The sequence below is a fragment of the Miniopterus natalensis genome, chromosome 2, assembly GCF_054644295.1.
Source record: "Miniopterus natalensis isolate mMinNat1 chromosome 2, mMinNat1.hap1, whole genome shotgun sequence".
Lineage (NCBI taxonomy): Eukaryota > Metazoa > Chordata > Mammalia > Chiroptera > Miniopteridae > Miniopterus > Miniopterus natalensis.
The window spans coordinates 5,257,751-5,281,069 of record NC_142082.1 but is presented as its reverse complement, the minus strand read 5'-3'; the positions used below and the strand labels follow the sequence as shown (position 1 = coordinate 5,281,069).

Below are 23,319 nucleotides of genomic sequence, written 5' to 3'. Positions count from 1 at the left end.
CATGGAATGGTCTGTGCCCCAGTATCTCAATAGCCACTGCTACACTGCTGGCATCGGTGTGTGTGGAGGCATCCGGCATAGTCGCCATTCCCCAGGTCATACATGATACAACAAAAAGGCATCCAGTAAAATCATAACTAAACACTTTTTTTTCCAAATTGTGTGGTAAGCTGAATCATAAACCCTGCAGGGAAGGTGGCCCCCAGCGGTGCAGGGGCCTGGTGAAGGGACTTAATTGCCTCTCTGCCCACACTGTTTCTAAGTGCGCCCAGGAAGGAAAGTCTGCACAGAGAGCTCTGGCATCCAACAACGATTTTGGTTTGCAGGTTTCATAGATACTGAGAACACAATTAGAGTAAACCTAACCTTTTAAAGATAAAAGCTGAGCGGTGAGCATGCTGTTTTATCTGCACGTAGGCTTCTCCTTTGGGCTCTAGTGTTGGTTGTCAAGGCCAGAGTCACTGGTGAAGGTGGCAGTCACCTAATTAGTGTCGGGAGGGGGGTCATATTTCCCACTCCTGCTCCCATCCAAAATTCTATCTCCATTGGTCCAGACAAAGCCTAAAATTTCTATGCCAATCACCTATGAGTTAAGTCATATTTTTTTAAATGTATAAAATTGTAGAACTGGATATTCTTTGCCTTCATTCTACAAATACAGACCTTAAAACTTAGAGATGTTAGGAAAATGGTACAAAGACCCATAGAGCTCCAAGTGTTAGAGCCGGAATTCAAATCCCTGGCTGCTTTCTCTGCGCTGCTTCTCTGATTTCTCTGTGATAGTTCCACTTGTAATATGGAACTACTTACATTAATTTAGATTAACTCGAGAAATTCATTTAATATTTACATGTAGTAAGTGTTTAATGAATATATATTGGATAGACAGCTTTAGGAGATAATGATTGATTAGTTAATGTTTATAAAGAGCTTAGTAGAAACCCATCACTCAAGCATTCTGCATACATAATCTCATTAACTTTTGGCAGCCATCCTCTCTATGAGGTAGATACGATTATTATCTCCATTTTATAGAACTTGTTTCTATGTTCACAAACTTGTCTAACATCGTATCGCTGGTATTCCAATTACAGTGCAACACTCAGATCTGTAACATAGAAACCCACACCTGAAACCTACATATTTATATTAACCAACGTCAGCCCAATAAATTAAAATAAAAACTTCAAAAGAAACTAATATTTGTTTAATTATTAATATATTTATGAAACCAATGTGAAGACAATGTGAATAAAGATATAACTATATAGTTATATATCTTACGAGACCATATAGTTATATATCTTATAAAATAACTTTTATTCCTCACCTTCAAATAAAATTGTTACCAGGTCCTGCTACCTGGAATTAACTTTAAAATGTGCCACGTTCAAATGAAGGTTAGTAGACTTCCCTAGAAATACATTTTCTAGCTAGCACTAGGACATTCAAAATCTCAGTTGTATACTTCTATTAATATTGCTTGTTGGATGAAATATTTAATTACTTGCCACTGTTACAGAGCACATGTGAAATCAGTTCGATTCTTTTCGTTTCAGGGAACAAGACTTTATACTGAGAATACAGACGCGGACAGAGTAAGACCGTCCCTGTCACCATTCAGAGTGTTTTTTAAGTTGGTAAATATAATACCGACACAGTGTCAGTTAGTCTTCTGGGGAATCAATCTGTGTGAATGGTAGGACTTCACTGCTGTAGGCCTCAATACACGAAGCCTGTCAACGAAGCGGGTATATGCGGCTTTTAACACGGGAAAGTTTACAGTGCAAGGCGGCCGGGGGAGTTGCTCTGCTCTCAACGAGGTGTGAGAAGTGACGGGTGCGTTTCCAAGACGCATGTCTCTAACACAGTAATTCCGAGGCCTAGGCAAAGGACTTGATGCGGAGAAAGTAATGACTGTGAAGCTTTATTTTCAGGAAGCACCCCGATTCTATGGGTGTGTTAGTGCCCAGGCACAAGCCGTAAGAGCGAATTCATGAGAGTCAAGACCTACACACTCATGTTGTGATGGCACCCAAGGGGTGGGGATGCAAAGGTCAGGAACTAGTGAGTTTCCCCATAAAAGTAAAGAACAAAACCAAGGTCCTTCTAACTCAGGCCCTAAATAACGCTACTTATTCCACACACACATCGCTGCCTCGGTAAAATCAAAGGGGAATGGAAAAGGCTACATGCAGCCACCTGAGCACAGATGATAAGCCAAGGAGATAGGACAGTAAGAAGAGTTTGGGCACAGGGTAGGGTACCTACTAAATATTAATATAAGTGGCGATTTGCTTGGACAGGAAGGACCTTTATAATGTGTGCTTGGAGTATTTCTTTTTTATGAGTACTAAAGAAATATACCTTATACCTCTTTAAAAAGTTTTCATGAGATAGATTTAAAAAAATATTATAAAATTTTCTACTGAATTTTTTATACCTAGAGTAAAAAGGTAGATTTCAAAAAAGATGCTATTTTAAAAGTCAGGAGGATTTCTAATGGACATCATTCAACCTATCCATTAGCACAGAGAAAATATACTGATATTTGCTAGTGAAGAGAGGGGGGGGGATCTGGAAAACACAAAGACTATATTTAATCCACAGACAATGTGCTTTTTACTAGTGATTAAAGGAGCAGCCATTCCACCAGTATGGCTGCTTCTCGTGTAAGGTGTCCATAGACTCACCTTGTTTCCTGGCACCTCTGCCTTTTTGGCCCCCACCCTACCAAGAGGAAGGCCAGGATGAGATGAGAGATGGGAGCCCGAGAAAAATCCCTCAAGAGGCAGTATGATTCCAATGAAGACCAGTGTTCAGAGTACTTCACACCTAGAGTTTCTCAGAGATGTAAATTAAGATGCAATTAACACCTGAGGGCAAATAAATGGTTTGTTTTAAGAGCTTTCTGAAAATGTATTTACTTAAAAGATAAATTCTTCCACTTGTCCTTTCACAGAATACCTAGCTCAAAAGGGTTAACCTTAGGTTATCAAACAAATGACTGCTTACTCAACAAAAAGTTTCAAATTCCTTTCTCTCTTTGAGGCCATTACTCTTAAACATTATATCACGAACATTGCTCAGTCTCAATCAAGTCCCAGCATTAAAAGACTTGACTGAAACCAAATCTCAGCATCCGATACGGATCTCCCCTTGTACTGGCCCCCTCGACCTCCCCTTCTGAGACATTTACTAAGACTTGTCTAAGTGGTAATAGTTTTTGCTACTGCAGTGGGCAATCAACCTGGCTTGGTTTAATCAACAGAATAGTATTTTAAATTTATTCTTTTTATTGATTTCAGAGAGAGGAAGGGAGACGGATAGGGAGAGGGAGAGAGAAACATCATTGATGAGTCATTGATCGGCTGCCTCCTACAGGCCCCCACTTGGGATTGAGCACAACCTGGGAATATGCCCTGACTGGGAATCCAATTGTGATCTCCTGGATCTTAGGTCAATGCTCAACCACTGAACCACTCCAGCCAGACAACAGAATATTTGTGTGTGTGTGTGTGTTTAGAGAGTGTGAAGTTGTCATTACTAATTTTCTCTTATTTGTTAGATTTATTTGTCCCTGTCTATTTTCCTATAGCCAGCAGGAGAAAAAGAATTTTGCAAAGTGAAGCATCTACTACTTATTAGTCCTCTGAAGATGTCCAGTGAGGACTCTGACTTTTCCTGCAGACAGTCAGTAGGCAGCAGTAGTGAGCTAGGGGCAAAAGAAGCTGCCTGCCAGATTAAGAAATAATAAGAAGAGAAAGTAGAGGACTTGCACCAGACAGAGGATACTATATTATTAGCTGGAGGGAGACCCACAAAAAGAAAATACTAAAGTTATTTGGTGGGGGAAGGGGAACATATGTATTTTTGGCTTATTTTAAAGGAAAATTTAAAAAATGAGCCATATGAGCCACTGGATTTAGAAAAAGAGCGCTCCTGGGCATAGCCAGGGTGGGTAAGGGGACAAATTTGTTCTGCAAAATAAAGCAGAAGAATATTGAGTTTTCAAGTGCAGTTCAGGACAGGGATCATCAAGGTAGGAAGAGCTGAGAAAGATCTAGGGTCAAATTCAAGAAGGAACCAGCATGTTGGGTCACTGAGATGAAGGTGTTGATTGATAGGAGAGTATTGTCAATTAGAGAACCCTGACATCAAACACAAATTTAAAGCAGTTACCTATATTTTGATTTGTTGCACCCTTTCCACAATAGCGAAACATCTGTAAAGTCTTGTGTTAACGACCTCTACACATGGGAACAGCGGCGATGGCCAGAGTTGGGTAAAATAGTATAAAAGAGAAAGGAAGGCACAGGTTCTCCACTCTGTGAAATGGGAAGCTCAGATGCTTTTATTTGAATATTAAAAGACGGATGGACCTCAGGGGATGAAATTAGTCTGAGAACCTGAAAAACCCAGATTTGTGTTACAAGGGCTTGAGGTATAGAAGAGAATTCCTAAGGCAGAACAGTACCTCTACACATTTTTAGATGGCAAAGAGAGAAAAAGTAAGCAATAGACTGTGACAGGGAAGGAAATTCATTATGTTATAAATATAAACTATATGCTAAATATAAACATCTATTGCCTACATTTTTACAGTCCCCTTTCTTTGCTCTGCCAAGCAATAGATATAGAAAATGAGATAAAATTTACTATTATACAGAAAATAAAGTCAGACAAGCACTGTTTTTCTCTTTCCATTTTTAGCACATTAACCATAACTGAACTGTAAAGGAACTCTAGGGGACCCCCTAGATCTCTCCCTTCCTCCTGCTCCAGGAGTTATTCCACCTGCAGGTGTTTCTACAGCTATGAAACAGTCATCAGAAAAGAGCCCATGCAAATATCTTTATTATCATGAAAAACTAAGCAGATTTCAACCACTCAGCTGTCTCTTACACCCATATTAAAACTATTCCAAAGCATGAGAAACGAGAGCTCTGGAGAATGGGAGAAGAAAGAATCTTAGCTTCTAAAATATTTATCAGTATATAAAAAATTAAAAATCAGTGCTATTTTGACAAGGATGTTTGCTATGCAGTAATCTGTTCTTCTAATGCTGCATCTGGAAAGGGTTAAAGAGCCAATGGCAGGGGCGGGGGAATGGGCTCCAGGGCACCGGGCTAGGCGACATCTCTTCCCAGCGCGTTAGATGCGGAGGCGCAGCCAGCGAAGCAAAGTCCATCCTGGTCACCTGGCAGCTGTTGGGACAGCCAGGCCTCGTCCCCTCCCATCAGCCCGGTGGCCTCGCTGGTTCAACACCGCCTGCTCCTGTGCCTTAGAGAAGGTCACCCTCCCCCCGGTCACCCGAGCGAGACCACGGGGCTCTGAGCAGCACCCGCCCTGTGGCTGGCTGGGAATGACAAAATGTTCCTCTGCGTTCTCCTTACTGAGGAAATAAGGCAAGTTCATCAAGCCAGGTGATCAGATCTCCTCTGATCAACTGAAAACGAGTGGAACACTTTTGAAGAGAACTTTAAGACCGAAAGCATGTTTAACTCAAACAGCAAAGCTCCAAAGAGCTAAGGCACTCAGACTACAGATAACAGAAATGAGTTCACGTTGACTAAAACTCGGATGAAGAAATCAAGGTGAGATTTGATTGATGTTGTGTGTCATTAGTTGTGAGACACAAATATTTCCAGCTAGAGCATGGAAAACTTGACCTCCTTGGGTGATTCAGTCCAAAGAGTTGGGCGATTATTTCTTGTGGAATTTATCTGTCTCCATCTCAACATTCCAGTTAATATTTGTGGGCCACTCACGCAGGGCTAATCATTAAATTTAAATCCATTTGTCCTAAAGGAAAAAAAAGCCTTCTTCAGCAGGCGCTTTTTTTATTCCTTTTTCACTGCTGGGAAAATTGAGATATATTGAAGCAATTTGCTTAAGATTAAACAACTAGGATATGTCAGAGCTAGGACTGAAACCTAGGGACCTGGACACCAAAATTGTTTTTTGTGAAAAGCATTTTAAGTTCTTATCTAATCCTAGTTTATTTTGGCTACCAATTTTTATATTTTACTTAACAAAGAACCAAGTTCTTGGTTTCTTATATCCTTATGCATGTGTTTCTCCTATAGGCAGCCAATGAATCTTTTTAGAATATCCTATGGATCACATATACCAGAGCACCCGTTATTACATGCACTTTTTTAGAGTCCTTGTGAACAATAGAGGTGTTTTCTTGTAAGGATCCCTGATTCCCTGCTCACTTTCTCCTTAAGAACAGCTTCTCCTAAATCCATGATCTGAATCTGAATGGAAGCTGGAGGCTCTGATCTGATTGGGTCGGGCCCTTTCTTGTGTCTCTCATAATTATGACGTAGTTCAACCTCAATTAATATTTATTAAGACACTTTATGTACTTGATATCATGCCTGATTTTAGAGATTCAATAACCCACATTTAAAACCTAGGACAGGTCAACAGAGCTTGTGGTTAACATAAACCAGCACAAAAAGCTCCTAACTCTCACCTATATGGGCCAAATCCTATATGGCCCAAACTCTCACCTTATGAGCCAGAGCCAAAGCCAAATCCAGGGTGGGCAAAAGTAGGCTTACAGCTGTTGGAATGGGAAATAATACAACAATTAATAAGTAATAATACAGTAATAAACTGTGTTTCATGTACTCACAACTGTAAATCTACATTTACCCCATCCTGTATTTTCTCCCTTAGCTGGACACCTTTTATTCATGGTGGGGTGAAAAAAGAGATAATTTCATTTCTTGGCACATGCCTGTATATACAAAGATTCCACAAGTAATGCTGCGGAAATCAAATAACTTCAAACAGTTGCCATAGAGCTAACAGGAGTGGAGCTGACCTATATCCAAAAGAAAATTAAGAAGAATGCATAGCATGCGTGAATGTTGAATGCCCTCAGATGTCAGTGGGAGCTCTGTGGGGTGCAGAACAAAATGAGAATTCATTGCAACTGCACCAATAATATGTATTCTCTCATCACACACTAAGCAACGTTTTGCTAATGCTACCAATTTACCTTATCCTGGCTATAGGTGTTGTTTGCAATATAATGGAAGTGTATGTAACAAAAAGCGCTGATTTTATAAGACTCATGGGGAATGAAAAATAATAGGATCTGTGTTTAGAGATAAAGAGAGTAGCGAACACTGGTTTTTAATCTGAACGTAGAATGCGGAAGCATGAGCGAAGACGTTACTGTAATGATTTGCTTAGCTATAGTCAACAGAAACAAAAACAAAAAAAATATGTAAATGTCGAGCACTTAACATACCGAGTGCTGAACTGTATGGGGTCTTTGATACCAGATTCTCAAAGTGAAAAAGTTCTGTCTCTTATGATAAACAGAAGATATAACATTAGGAATCATAACCCTATATTCAAAGATAGTCTGTTGATATAAATCCCAAAACTTAATCATTATATATTAATGAGGAATCACTAGTGAAGTACTGATGAGCAACTTTTTAATAATTCTAAACTTATAAACAACAAAGAAGGGGAAATTCCGATGACAAGATTTTGAGTACACATAGTACCAGGAACTCAATGTATTTATTTTCTTGTAAAGCAAATATATAATCTCACCTGGAAATATGACCAGACTCATATCTTTACAGTGTAGATTACCATAGAAATTGGTGCATGGCTCCCATGAGACTGATATTTGCTACTTTACCATAAAATATTGAGGAATGTTTTCAAATGTGAATTTGAAACTTTTTATTCATAAATTTATAAACTGGAATGAATGGTTATAATATCTTATTTCTTTAATAAATATGCAGTTTTTATTGGATTAGTTGGCTCTTAATAAACACTAATGCTACCTAATCACATTTACAAATTCAACAACAGCTAACAAGGTTGATTTTACCTCCATTTTAAGTTACCTAAAAGTAAAATCTGTGAATCAAGATCTAGAAGTTTGTCACCAAGATTTGTTACCTCAAGCAAAAGAAGGACATGGAAACTACATATAACTTTAATTCCTCATCTAATAATAATAAATATGTTCATAATGATTATTGCCAGCATTTATTATGTCTTACCACATACCAGAACTGTGCTAAATTCATTTAATTTTTGCAATACCAGGATGAGCCAGTTCTCTTGTATCAGTGGGGAGATTTTTAGCTAGGGGTAGCAGAAATGCCAACTCAAAGTATTGCCCCAACAAGGAAAATGATAATTTTACAAGAAGTCTAGAGGTGGGTGCTTTTAGAGTCGGATCAACGATGTAACCAAGAACTCGGTTCTTTCCATCTCTCTACCTACCATCCTACAAGGTAGGATTTTGGGTTGGAAGGGGGGCTTTGATCTCAGGTGGAACTCTTCTCAAGTTGGCTCCTGTTATAGTTGAATGTGTTCCTTAAAAAGATATGCTGAAGTCCTGGTCAGCTAAACCTACGAATGTCACCTTATTTGGAAACAGGGTCTTTGCAGATGCGACAACTTTAAGGAGAAATCATTAGATGTGCCCTCATGAAACTGACTGGTGTCCTCATAAGAAGAGAAAACAGAGATACAAGAGGAAAATGCCATATGAAGACAGACCCATGGGGAGAAGACAGACATAGGAAGATAAATGCTGAGATTCGTGTTATTCTACCACAAACCAAGAGATGCCTGAGCTACCAGAAGCTAGACGAACCAAGGACGATCTGTCCCCTGGAGGATTCAAAGGGTGCATTGCCCTGCCAACACTTGCTTTTGAATTTTCAGACTCCAAAACTTTGAGAGAATACATTTCTTTTGTTTTAAGGCACTTAGCTTATGGATTTTGTTAGCAATCTCAGGAAACTAATTCAGCTCCTACCCTGGTCCCAGACAGCTACAGCAGATACATCACACCTGGACACAGCACAGAGCAGATGAAGAAATACAGCGATTTCTCCTTGGAGTCTCTTTCTCAGGAGGGAAGAAATCAGTGTCAACTTTTATACAGATTTCTATTCTAAACCCGCCTGCAAGCCAATGACCAGTAGGAGGAAAGGCATTGCCATGGTTTGCTTAGGCTAATTACTTTAGGTAGAAGAGTTATTGAAATACCACCCCCCATAAATATTACTGCTTCTGTTATGCTCATATTAACCAATGAGGGAATGCAGGCTTTGCAAGTGAGGTCCCCTGCAATAAAGTTGTGAAGCCTGCGTTTGAGGCTTGGACAGTCCCCCACATCACAGAGTTGGCTTCCATATGAATTAGTGCTTGGTTTATATAGTTATGGCATGCAGTCTTATTATTTATGTTATCACAATTTACTGTACTTCCTTTCACTTTGTTAATCTTAAAGATAATTATAGTAAAGGGATTGGACATGAACAGTTATTATTTCGTATGAAACTCACTGAATCTCCTAAATTAAATTCAGTTCTACCCTAAGCTTCCAGGAGTGATGAGCTGTTTCCATAGCCAAGTAGCACAGCCTTAATTCATAAAAATAGTGTACTAGTTGAGGAAAAGGAATGGCATGAGCAAAGTAAAAAAGTAGGCAGTATATTAGAAGTGAAGTACAGAGAATTAGAGGCAATCTACCCTAGCAAACTTCTGAAAAATAGCGTGGGAGGGCGAATAGCACTTAAAGGCAGAAATGAGACAGAAAGAGGCAGACAGAGGGAGACAAAGAAGGAAAAGAGAGAGAGAGGGAAGGCGAGAGGGAGAAAAGTGAACTGAAGTAATTATTAAGCTAATGACTTCCTTTTTTCAAAAAACCCACTATATTATAAAATACACATTTTTCCGTCATAAATTTCAGTGAACTAAAGTGATTAAGCTAATAACTTCTTTTTATAAAACCCACGATATTATAAAATACATATTTTTCAGTCATAAATGATGGCATTGGTTTTTGAAAACAGCTAGTGTTTCCATGGAGGACATATTTAAAGTTTTATTTAAAATGTATATCAAGACAAACCTGGAAATATGATATAAATACTTTCATTGTCCATGATATATATTTCACTTTCCTTTCTAGCTTGAAAAACACAGATGTTGACAGTCATATGCACATGTATGCATATGTATTTGTGTGTGTGTGTGTGTGTGTGTGTGTGTGTGAAGCAATGACTAGAGTTCCATAATAGGGAATTTAAATACTGTGAAATTACCATACCAGTCTTATAGAGATAGCCCAGGCATGTCATCTGCCTACTGAGGACCCATCACACAGATCTCCCTGTCATTGTTTTTCATTTAATTACTTTCACCCTACTTCTCTAATTCAATCGAAACCGCCCTCCCAATACCACCGTCCATCACTTAGAAAGAATCTGATACATTTAACTATACCAAAGAGCTTATGCAACTGCTGATGTCTTCAAATCATAATGGGGGAGAAGATTCTAATTTAATGGCAGATTATGTATAAAGTAATGACCCCCTAATAGAGGAATGCGAGTATTAGAAGAGAGCTGAGGCCAGATGACCCACAGAACCATGAGATATTGATTGACTCCCACCTAAGACAAGTTCAACCCTCGCTGACATATTTTCAAGCTATTTTTCCATATTGCGCATTTTTTAGAACAAAGAATATCTTGGCAGCTACATGTTATATATGATTATTAATCTGATGCCATTTCAAATTCTTTTTTTGTATGTAAATATTTGTTTTAAAACCCCAAAGCTTAGTTATGATATAGTTATACACATAGATTATATCTATAAAAATATATAATATATTCAATGAAATATATTCTCAATATGCGATGATTTAATATCATGCCAGTATTTGCTTATGGAGTGTTTCAATATGCAAAACCCAGCATAAACTAAGGTCTTAATTGAACAGATTATTTTAACCTTATACCTCCATTTGAACAGCTAAAATAAAGACACTGTGTAATTAAAGAAGTTTGCGGGCAGGGGTCATTCCCTGGTAGATACCATCATCCGGGGTGGGGCAACCATCATACAGGTTGTTTGTATGGAAAATAATATAGTGATTAATAAATCCCAATACAACAATAGGCTCTGTGTTCTGAGTACTCAAAACCGTAAAGCTCCTTTGCCCCGCCCTGCGCCCCTGCCAGCAGAGGTGTTCGAGGGAGCTGGGAAACCCATAGGAAATAAAGCCGCTGGAGTCCCAGACATCAGCGCTGGAGCTGGCTGCACAGTGTTTTATAGACATCATTGAAGAAAGTACCCGCGGGAATGCTTGCAGTCACTGAGAACCTCTGCACTCTGGGTTTCACTGGTTACATATTCAGGAGGCAGTAAACTATTCACGTGGGGCTTTCTGGGCCTGCGACGCCTGCACAGAGCATGAGGCCCCGCACGCGTGCTCTCAGCAGGCCCGCGGTGACCGATCGCCTCTGCGCGGCCCTGACACGGGCCAAGGCTTCCCAGGCACCCGCGCTGCTGCAGTGTGGCCGTGACCTGTCGCACAGGCCATGCGCAGCACATCCTCAGCATCAGGCCCGAGTGCACACACCGTGTGGCACACCAGTAGGAGACGCTTCCTTCGCGGGCGCATTTACTCGACCTACTGGAGCTAAGTGGGAACCTTCCCTAACCAGCGACTTGTCCACACAGAAGGCCTTGAAAGCAGCATTGCGGATGGGGTTAGGCTTTACCTAAACCACTCGGTTTAATTATAACGCTTAAGCTGCCTACTGGGGACTCATTTTTAATGACTTGACTTAATGTGCTGCCCGTTAAAATGTCACCTCGTGAAGTTTTCCCCTGAACTGTTATCACGTTACTGGGCGCCCGCTCGGAGATCAGCAGCATCTGACAAACAGCTGCTGAAGCAAGGACGCATGTGGGCTACAAACTCAGCTTTGTAAGTAATAAAATATTTTTTATTTTGTCTGAGTTTGAGGCTCCATTTTGGGAGAATGCATGAAGAAGTGAGAAAAAATGAACATGGCGCATCTCATGCCTTTCACTTTTATTATTATTATTTTTAACTGTCAGACTAGAAAGGCCCGGGCAAAGTCAGTGAGTGGGCCTGGGGCCCATGCACGCTGGCTCATCTGGTTCCGTTAACACGGCGAGTTTGTGGACATGCCGATACCCTGAATCCTGACACGTGGGTGTGTACTTGCAACAGAGAAGCCTGAAAACACTGCAAACCGAAGCTCCCCGGGAGCTGCCTGTTAAACATTTACCTGCACACTGTATGCTTCAGCATTAAATTCACCAAGTATTCTTAAATGCCTTGTGACTGTTACGGACTCCCTAGTGTCCCCTTATGATTCACGTGCTGAAGCCTTTACCCATAATGTGACTGTATTTGGAGACAGGGCCTTTAACGAGGTGATTAGGTTAAATGAGGTCATGAATATGTGCCGAAATGCAATACAACTAAAGTCCTAATGTAAAGAGGATGCCTGTGCAGAGAGGAAAGGTCGTGTGAAGACACAGCAGGAAAGTGACCATCCGCAAGCCAAAGAGAAAGGCCTCAAGAACAACCAAACTAGCCAACGCCTTGATCTGAGAATCGCAGCCTCCAGAACTGTGAGAGAATACCTTTCTGTGACCTGACTTCTAATGCAGGGATCACAGCTTTGGGGTGAAGAGGACCAATATGCACAGCGCATAGCTTATGACCTAAACGGGCTTGTAACCTTGTTTTGACATAAGGCACGTGGAAATTAAAATGAAAGTGTCCATGGGTAGTAAACAGAACTAAAGCACCTCACGGGGGAGAGGAAACATCTGTTTGGGAGAACAGACTTCACGGAGGAGGGAAATGAGCTGTGTCTTAAACAGAATCTTGATAGGTGACAATAAAAGGGAGCTTGATAAGTCAAAGGCAGAGATGAGAAAAACAAAATATTTTAAAATGACTGATAATTTAGTTTTGTTACAGCTTGGGTTTAATGTATGAGACTAGTGCAAATAAGTGTTTTAAGAAGATTGATCAGTGAACCCAAAAGGACCACTGGACAAGGCTATGTTTTATGGACAGAAAGAGAACTGGGGACTATGACTGAAGTCTCTAAACCAGCAAAGTCCAGGCTCGAGGACAGATTCTAGAACCAGACTGTGTTCAGATCATAGCTCAATAATCACAGTCCCTAAGGTTTAGGTGAGGATTCATGAGCAGCATAGGAAAGTGCTTAGATTTGAGCCTGGGCTGTGTTAAGTGGTATGTGTTCACTAAAACAGGAACAAGCAAAAGGTCTAGTGAGGAGGGTAAGGATCCGGACTTGAGAGATGTGGTTGCCTCAGTCAGCTAGAGCTGCATAACAAAGTGCCACAGCCGGGGGCTTCCACAGCAGAACTTCATTTTCTCACAGTTCTGGAGGCTGGAAGTCCAAGATGAGCAGGCCAGCAGGGCTGCCTCTTCTGAGGCCTCTCTCCTTGGCTTGTGGGTGGCTTTCTCTTTGTGTGTCCTCACATGGGCTTCCCTCTATACTGAATTTGTGTCTCCAAACTTTTTATTTTAAATATAATTTTATTGATTTTAGAGAGGAAGGGAGGGGGAGAGAGAGACAAAAACATTGATGAGAGAGAAACATCCATCAGTCGGTTGCCTCCTGCACACCACCTACTGGGGGTCGAGCCTGCAACCCGGGTATGTGCCCTGACCGGGAATCGAATTGGCAACCTGTTGGTGCCTGGGACAACAGTCAACCCACTGAGCTACACTGGCTGGGCCAAACTTCTTCTTTTAAGGACATTCCCATTATATTGACTTAGGGCCCACCTTAAAGACCTCATTTTAACTAAATTACCGATGTTCAAGTACCATCACATTCCAAGGTATTGGAATTGGGAGTTCAATATATGAGTTCTTAGAGGACACGACTCCAACATCAACAATGACAAATAGAAAATTAGAAAATGGTGTCACCCTTTGCATGCCGCAGTGACTGTGAGGAGGGAGAGAGTAGGAGACATCTCCAGAATTTTGGTCTGTTGGCAGAACAATCTAAATTTTAGGGCAGGGAGATGTTCCTAATCCTCATGAGAGAGTGAAGTATGGATTTTAGAGTCAGACAGGTTCAGGTTCAAATCCTGACCCTGCTGTGAGACCTGGAACATTTTCTCTTTAAATCCCAGGGAGCGTGACTACAAATAACAGATACTCACTTTGCAGTACTGCTAGGGTGGTTAAATCATGCAAATTCTCTTAAAAGGGCCCCAAACAGTGTCAAACCCAGATAGGAGCTTTGCAAATGTTTTCTTTTACTCTCCCTATTGTGGGGGAACTGGAGGGAGATGTCAAAGCATCCCCTTGTTTGTAAGACAGTTAGAATTCTTCTACACACAGTTATTTTTTGAGCAGTGTTTAGTGGATCGTTAGAAAGTATATTTATCCATAAATGTATCTATCATCTAGCAGTAGGGCAACTAAGGAAAGCGTTGCATCAATAAAAAGAAGGGAAATATAAAATAGAATGATAAAATTTACTTTAAACAATTTAGTCCTGAGACTGATCATATTGACAATGACAATCGTTCCTCTCAAAATTGAATCGAGTCAATATTTACATCTTAATTCCATATTCATGCCCCATATTGTAAATATGACTTGAACGGTCTCCTCATTTCAGAAAGGAAGCGAAGATCACGATTTGTCTGAAGCAGGTAAATTTGTTAAAATGAATATTTTAGAATCCGGAATGTGGTTGCTTTGCTTAGTGGTCCATGAAATACAGAATAATTAATAAAGAGATTATGCTTTACCACAGGAGCGGAATTCAGAATGGGGACCGTATTTCATGACGGTCCGATGCTATTTCTAAGGTCTCTCGTTAGTATTCTGCTCTGGCCGCCCCGCATTAGAGATCAATACAGGCCTCTGGTTCCTGCCCATCAGCACACTCAGACCTTGGTCTTCACATCGAGACATATACAGGGAATGTGCTTATACAAAACCTTTCCATTTTCCTCTTCATAAAGCAACTTTCTTACATAATTTATTAAATATCTAACTTTTTATGTATCAAGTGTAATTTGTGATATTTATGTTTTAAATTTAGGGGAAAGTGGCTATACTTAATTGACAAATTTAAATGGTAAAGCATCCTGATTTTAATAATCTTTTAAAAAAAAAATTTCTTGAGTAGATTTGAGATCTTGCCCTCTGGCCCATGTCATCAGTTTGGCTCAAATAAACTATTAAAAAAAAAAAAAAAATCTCAAAATAATGTTCTTAATGTGCAAACCTATGCTTTTGTTTTCCTTTTTTTTTTTTTTTAGTATTTCTTGTTTGTTTAAAATATTACTGCTCCTGTTTTCTTAAGCAGAGTACATCAATAATCTTATTTCCTTTGGTACCTTGGAATTGTTGTTATTTAGTAGCACACGCCCCACATCAGGGAATAAAGGCAGATTCAGGACGCAGTGGGCGGTAGAGTGAGCTCCTGGCCACTGTCCCCTCCAGTGGGTCCAAGAGTCCCTTGCTTTATGGTGCCCAACGCCTGAGATTTTACTTCTGTTTGCTACTGGGCTGCAGACTGTCCTCCGTTCTTCCTTGTACCATTCACCTGCTTTGTTCTCATCCTGCTCAAACACAGTGGTGCTCTACAACCCGCTGCGCTTGGGGAAGACCCCCTGCAGTTTGGGGGAGGGAGGCGGAGTGGTTAGAGGAGCGAATGGGTTGGGACCTGGCACAGGAAAAGCACCTGCCTGCAGAGGGCTCAACTGCACTCGGACTGACTGCCCAACGGCTTTCCTCACGAGTCACACCCCCAGTCAGTAAAATTGCCAATTGTTTCAAAATATTACTGTTTTAACTTTATTAACCAATAATACGTCTGAGGGCTCTCACCACCTTCCCTCAAGGCAAAGGGCAATGCCCGGGGGCAGGCTCTTTTTCTCCATGAGGCACGGGTGGAGCAGGGCCCCCAGCCTACGGTATCACTCAGCTAGAGTCCCTAGTTCAAGACCTGAGGCCCCTTCCTCAGGCCTCAGACACTGGCCTTGCACATCCCCTGCCCATCTGCTGACCTGTGATGGATACTTTCAGAGACAGTTCATGCCCAATTCATTAAACAGACGATGAAAACCACTCCAGCTGAACACAAGCTTAAAAAACAAACAGTTCCCAGCCCCAAACCCCACAAGTGTTCATCTGTCAAGTACCCACACGTGCTTAGGTGCTACGTGTTCAGAGGAAAGAGGGGACAAAGGGAATGTGCCACCCTGCTCTTTTTCTAACGATGGGTCTTGGTAATTGTTCTGACGATGAATCTAAGTGTCTTTATGTAGCATGGAGAAAATTCAGTTCTATTCCCTGAAAACTCTTTTATAAATGTAGATCCCTGGGCTTTTGCTCCGAACTTCTAGATCAATCTTTGGAGAATTCTGCTTTTTAAACTGGTATTCCCTGTGATTCTCACAAATATAAAATTTGAGAATTACAGCTTTAAGACTGGCCGTATTGTGTTTTGGGTTTCATTTGTGTTCAGTCACTAGAGCACAAGGAAACGAATCCATACAGGGTGCCGACACCCTATGTAGGTTCTTCAACACAACCAATGCTAAGTGGCCAACGGTTCCTCCTACTTACTCTTTACAGTAGAGAGCAGGGCATGCATCTCTGTATGACCAACTCATCCAGCCCATATTTATTGACCACCTACCCTGTGTTGGGGGATTACATAGTACGCTATGTGTGTTGGGGATAGGACAGTGAACAAAGCAGACTGTTTGGCTCTAACGGGACATACACTGTGGCCTATTATTTCTATGATGCTGAGAAAATATATAGGGGCACACACAGTTTTCATTCAGAGAATTAAATGTTAGCTGGTCAAGTTATATGATAGTTGAAAGGCCTCAGAATCAATGAGGATGAACTCACTTGGAATATGTATGAGGTTCTGGGGAACCAAGCCCGTGAGTGGAATGTTGGCCCCATTTATAAAAAGGAGTTGAGGTTTGGTGTGGTATTTCAATTTGTCAAAGATTTCTTTTATCCCCAGAAAAGCAATCAGTCCACATTAGAATCCTTTCTGGCATTGAATTAGCAACTTTAGGAAGCTATAATAATTTAATTACCAGAGAGAATAATGGCACCTCAGATTTTTCATCCCAATACAGGGGTGGGCCAAAGTGGGCTTACAGTTGTGAGTATATGAAACAGAGTTTATTCTTGTATTGTTATTAATTATTGTGTTATTTTCCATATGAACCAACCTACTTTTGCCCAACCCTGTATAACAATTGGGTTTTCTGGAGAAAATAATAGGAAGGTTCCAGCTATCAATAAACCCAATGGGGCCTCCAACATCAGTTTCATAGTGATGACAACCATTTGGCTGCCCCCTGCACACCTCCCACTGGGAATCGAGCCCAAAACCCAGGCATATGCCCTGGCTTGGAATTGAACAGAGATCTCCTGGATCATAGGTTGATGCTCAAATGCTGAGCCATATGGGCTGGGCTGCAATATATTTTTAAACACACATAATACAATTACATATTTTGAGCAGGTTGCAATATGTATAGAAAGCCACTTGTGGACTAGAATATTTATACTGTATATATAATTTGTAAATTTGCACAAAAAGCTGGCAATCGTGTTTTCACACTCACTTTGCATATTAAGATACTCAAGAGAGACTGAACAATTTGTCGAAGGTCAGACATCTGGGCAGTGCACATTCTGGGTTTCATTTTGTCAAAAGCCGAAGCATTATCATTGTCACCCATAGAAAAGAGACTCCCCTGAACAGGGGCCTGTTATAGAATTTGTACCTTAATGTTTTAGGCTATTCTTTCTCACTCTGATTTTCACATGTTTTAAATGTGACAATAGAATTTAAAGGTTCTAGAATTAAACATACTAAGCAGTATATACATCACCATTAACACCGCTTATTGAATGCAGGCGAATGTATAATGGCTCCCGAATTTCTGACCTGGCACATTGCTTTCCTGCTCATCCTAAAGCAGTTCTTGCTCTGCCTGAGAAACGCATTCCTGCCACCCCTCCTGTTACAAGGTCTGTGATTTCTCTTAAGTGTCCCAGACAGCTAGGGGTCTCTGTTTCAGTGTCACCCTAGCAGACTTTGCTGGAAGATTCCTGAACCAGTCTTATAATCTGTGTTCAGTGTCCTCCAGTGTTGAGCCCCAGATCCTTCTTTAAAAATATCATTAACTCTTCCTTTTCCGTGGGGTTATGGAACAACGTTCATCTCTCATGCTCCTTTTAAACAGCCTCAGGCAAATCTCTACGGTCTTTTTAGCTATCCACAGTCAGGTCTCCTTCTACTGAAAAAAATCATTTACACAGGGACCCTGGTTACTCTTAACCATCCAAGAGCTATATAGCTTTGCAGATGTTGCTATATTGCCACCATATGTAAAATGTGTTACTGCAAAGTTTCCTTGGACATCACATGTATTTTCTATAATAAGGCCCAAAGGTGTTTTCGTTTGTTTATTAATTTGTTTTTGGTGCTTTATTTTTGGTTCTTGTTCATTACTGTGTTTTCAAGAGAAGACACGTGGATTTTCAAAAGCGTGGCTCTGCCTGGTGGGCAATTGTTATACAAAAATTATGCTCTTTAAAGGACAGAAATTTGAATTTGAATCTCAGCTTCTGAAATTAATATGACAATTGTTTGTTGGTTTGAATCAGTGTGTATTGTTTGTGCAACTACAATCTGTATCAAATGTAATCAAGCCACAGAAACATAACAGGGTAATAGCTTATAAGAACATCCGATAATACCTTGTTTTGATTCCCTAAGGAACTACCATCTGTTCAATTTTTTTTAAATGGTAGAAACCTGATTAGCATTTGCTATATGACAGAGGCATGCAGAAAAGTCAAGATAGAAAAATAAAGGAGGCAAAGAAAGATATTGGAAAATACTTTTAAAAATTGTGTTTGAAAGGTGCAGAAAAACAGATTTAAGTAAGATGATAAGAATTAATTACAAGACAGAAGGCTTTCATAAGAAATCATAACATGAAAAATTGCAAGTATCTTATTTTGGACTCCATACTGAAAATTTTAATTTATTAAATATTTTAGAATGTGTTAGTACAGATGAATAAAATCTTTAATTTTAGGGGTTTAATTGTTTCTAATGCCTGAGTAATACCTAGCAAAACTTACTCAATAATCAAAGCTATTATGTAATTATTTAAATGTGTATTTAGCATCTAAGTTGTGTGAAGCAACATACAAAATAACCATGTTATTATTATTATTTAAACACTCCTATAGATTTTGGTAAAGACTTCTTGAAATTACAGAGGAAAAGAAAAAGGAGACAGAGTTTTATGCACAAACCTCTACGGCCACTGTTAACCACTCTACCCTGAAAAAAACCTTGAGTTACTACAGTTGAGCGCCCTAATGTTAGGTATCATAGCAATTAATTTAATCCTGTATGCTTCTTGGGGACTGATAATGCTGGACTCTCCTTCCCTGAAAGTAGTAATGAACAATAAAATGACTCATTTTATTAAATTTGTCATACAATATGTAGCACATATCGGGAACAGAGCCCACATGTCTTGATTATAAATAAGGGTATCTGCAAAAATTATGGGTATTTCAGCACTGCTATTACCATCAACCCAGGATTTCATATTTAAGATCAGTCTTTCAGAAAACACTTCTGGTCATAACATCACCTGAAAAGCCATAGATATTCTGACAGCACAGGGAGGGTGCTGCGAGTCTAAGCCTCCACAAGCAAATTAACCCCGGTCATTGCAATCACGCTAAACTGTACATGGCTGAATGAACTCAAACACCTTTATAATGAATGAGTTTTTCAGAAGAGGGGTATACTGGACCTTTTGTGGAAGGCTGTGGGCTACTTTTACCTTCATGGTCATCCTGTTAGTATCCAAACAAGTGCTGGGGATTCCTGAGTGACTTGGAAACGTTGCCAGTGGGAGAAGGGAGGTAAAGATTTCTTAAGCAGTCAGCGCTCTTCCCAGGACATGAACTATTGTACCTGTGGCCCTGAGGCTCTGGGAGCCTCGATTAGTGGAGAGCCTGTGAATCTATCATTATTTGTTCAGCCACTGGATTTTAGGAAAAAAGATAAAGGGATAGAAAGGCATATTATTAGTGTATAAAATTACAGAAGGAAACTGTGAATGGATGGATTTTTCCATACTTCATACAGTCTCCCAGTAAGATTTCACATACTTAGTGCAAACTCACAGGGGCACATGCTACTTGTGCACAGTAGTAACTGTTAGGAAAGTTTTAGGGTAAAGTAGAATACAATTAAGATCATAGAGATTTCTAAGCAAGACAATCTTTTGTAGAGAAAATCAGTTCAAGGGAAGAATTCTGAGGAAACTTCAGTCAACCTCAGTGCTTTTTACTGTTAGAAGCTATAAATCATTGTGGGTCTTTTTCCCCATAATGGCTGAAACAAACTGCATCCTGCTCTGGACAGTTACATGCACCTTGGAGCAAATCCAGAAGCAGATAAGCTTTCAGGAACGAAGGTAATTACGCTTATTTCATTTGGAATGTACTTCTTTCCCACTTTCACTACATGTTTATTCAAATCAAGTATAATTGCTTCAGGTTTCTTTTCCTTGCCAACCTACAGTTTCTTGGTGGTGTTTTGCACTAGTATTTGCATCTGGATGGTGATTTAAAGAGCTGAGTATTAACTGGTATCATATGATTAAATATCTGGTTTCCATATTCTTTAATACTAAGAATAATATCCTAAAAATAACTGCCAGAATGCTACACTTAATTTCTTGTCACCACATCCTAACTTATTTAAAGCAAGTGAAAAATATTATGAAATAATGCTGAATGTATTCTCTCCTGACTATATTTGATGGTATCTATGCTTAAAATAACAATCCCTCATGTCATGTGAATTTGTTAAACTGCGATAAAAGTACAGTCTTTTAAAATATGTTTTTATTGATTTCCGAGAGAGGAAAGGAGAGGGAGAGAGAGATAGAAACATCAATGAGAGAGAAACATCATCAATCAATCGGCTGCCCCCTGCACGCCTCCTACAGGGGATCGAGCCCGGGCATGTGCCCTGACCGGGGATCCACCCCGGTGACCTCTTGGTTCATGGGTCAGCACTCAGCCACTGAGCTATGCCAGCTGGGCAAAAGTGCAATTTCTGTTCTCAGGTTATAAAGAGTATTCACCTTACAAATCGGATCATTAATTAATGGAAGGACACTCTACATGATTTAAACATTTGCATTTATATAAGGGCGTTTCTCAATGAGAAGATAACTTTTATAAAGAAATGGGTTGTGATATTTTGAACGCCTTCAGAGGAGGGGTAACAGTTTTCTAACTATGAAAATAATGTTCTTAATTGCTGGGCTTTTCCTTTCACCATCGTTTCCTGCCCAAGGGCAAGTGCAAGACAGAACAGACATAAAGAATCTCAGCGCCACGATTTTAATATCTGGCATTCACTGCATTTAGCATTTCAGTGTCTCAAAGGGAAACAACTACTTTCATTTTTGCCTCCTGCAGCCACCCTGTCAGGGGAGCGTCCTCTGGGCTCAGAAAACGCAGCTCATTAAAATGAAGAATTTCCCTGACTCTGATACTCACAGCTCACTGGGGGCGGCCTACCTGTGCTCGGAGTTATTTTGTCTGGGAGCGAGCGGCAACACAGCAGACTATACCTTAATTAAACCGCTTTAATCAAATTCATTAGGTCTCTAACACTTATAGAACACGTTGAATTATGATACCGATATTCTTAGTGTGTATTTCTTGCATTGACAAGTTTTCCCTTCCCTTATTTAATTGGTGCACTGAGCAGGATTCAGAACAATACTTTCATCTGCCTTATAAATGTCTTGCTGTGCAAGGTACATGCTCTTAGCATTTTGTTGCAAACAACACTGCTGCTTTCAGATGGATATACTTACTTTCTCAGCCCATACACATTTGTTTTAGAGTCATTATCTGAGGATGGAGGATTTGTCATTCCAAGCTGAATTTTGTAAATAAGAAGTCTTAAATTCTACTATTTACCTTTATTATCACATTGTAATTAGAGTAGAAGGGATTAAAACCTAACACTTTTTTAAAGTTCAATCAGGATACGAAATCACATCAATATACTATTTGGGTAGTAATAATTATAATAGAGATATTGGCTTTGGATTTCTAAATATTTCTTCTGGCTAGCTGGCTTCTGTAGGCAAATACAAACAACAACAACAACAAAAAGTCACAGAACAACTCCCTAAAACCCTTCTTGTGCTTCCTTGATTAATTTTTGTTCTGTCTTTTAACGGCTGTAAGTAATTTTGGCTCCATTGGCTTTCATCACTAAAAGACTTTGTGATTCCTTTTACCTCTCTGCAAAGAAAAATGATATTTCTCTGGCAAAGTTTAGTGATCCCTAACACTCTCATTTTGTCTAAAAATGTCAGTTTATAAAATAACAGCCAAATAATTTTATACAACTATACCGTTTTATTTTAAGTAAACCTTGAGTAAGTACAGGACTATAAAAGTAAGAGAGGAACAGAAGGCTCTTAAATTTTTGGATGAATAACCTGACATTAATAGAGGAAAGGTTCATGTTACCAAAAGTACAAGAGATGTCTGTTTTGCACCTCATGGACTTGCTGTTTGCAGGAAACAACCTGTTTAGCAATAATTCATCTCGATGAAGTTACCGCATTTGTATTTAATCTATTGCAGATATTGACACAGTCTGCCAAGCTCTGTAAAGTACTGGCAGTGTTCTAGAAATGTTAGAAAACCTATCAGTGAAGGTGAGTACTTGAAGATGGGGCGATCAGAAGAGGTGTGAGTCACAGGACAAAAAGCTTTGAACGCCAGGTTCAGGATTCTACAGTTTGAAGCTATAGGGAGCCACTGAACATTTTTGAGTAGCAGAGTGACATAATTTAAAGAGTTTCGGGAGCAATAATTGGGTTACAGTGAACAGAATGGATCAGAGTATTTAATAATTACAGACAAAAAAAAACCCCATCAATTAGAGAGGCTGATAATCTGACATGAGGTGACAGCCTATATTAGCATCATAACAGAAGAATGGGTGGAGGTAGAAGATATTTTGGGGGGAAAAGGAACCCAAGCCTTTGGAAATGCAGAACTAGAGATCTGAGAGCGACGGTGGCCGGATAACAAAATGTGGGAGTTAGATGTACAGTGCAAATAAGGGGGTCACAGGAAAAGGGGGGAGCATCAGGAAAAGGGGGAGAGTCTAGGAAACAGAGTTCAGTTTTTAGTTCTGGAGCGAAGTCACAGGGGGTAGGCGGGAAGAAGAAACATATAACTCAGGAGAGACCGCTGTTAACAAAAGCAGGAGAAAACTAGAAAATGCAGGAGCCTCGTGAAGCCCCATATAGAAATAAGCTTGGGTTGGAAAGCTTATCAAAGAGTCAAATACTAGTGAGCACAAGGAA

General features: G+C 40.0%; 1 long non-coding RNA gene across 1 annotated transcript in view; it reads right to left on the bottom strand.

Moving 5' to 3' along the window:
• The window catches only part of LOC107541970 (uncharacterized), a 1,179,532-nt gene that overhangs the window by 605,594 nt on the left and 550,619 nt on the right, over window positions 1–23,319 (bottom strand). The window lies entirely within an intron of this gene.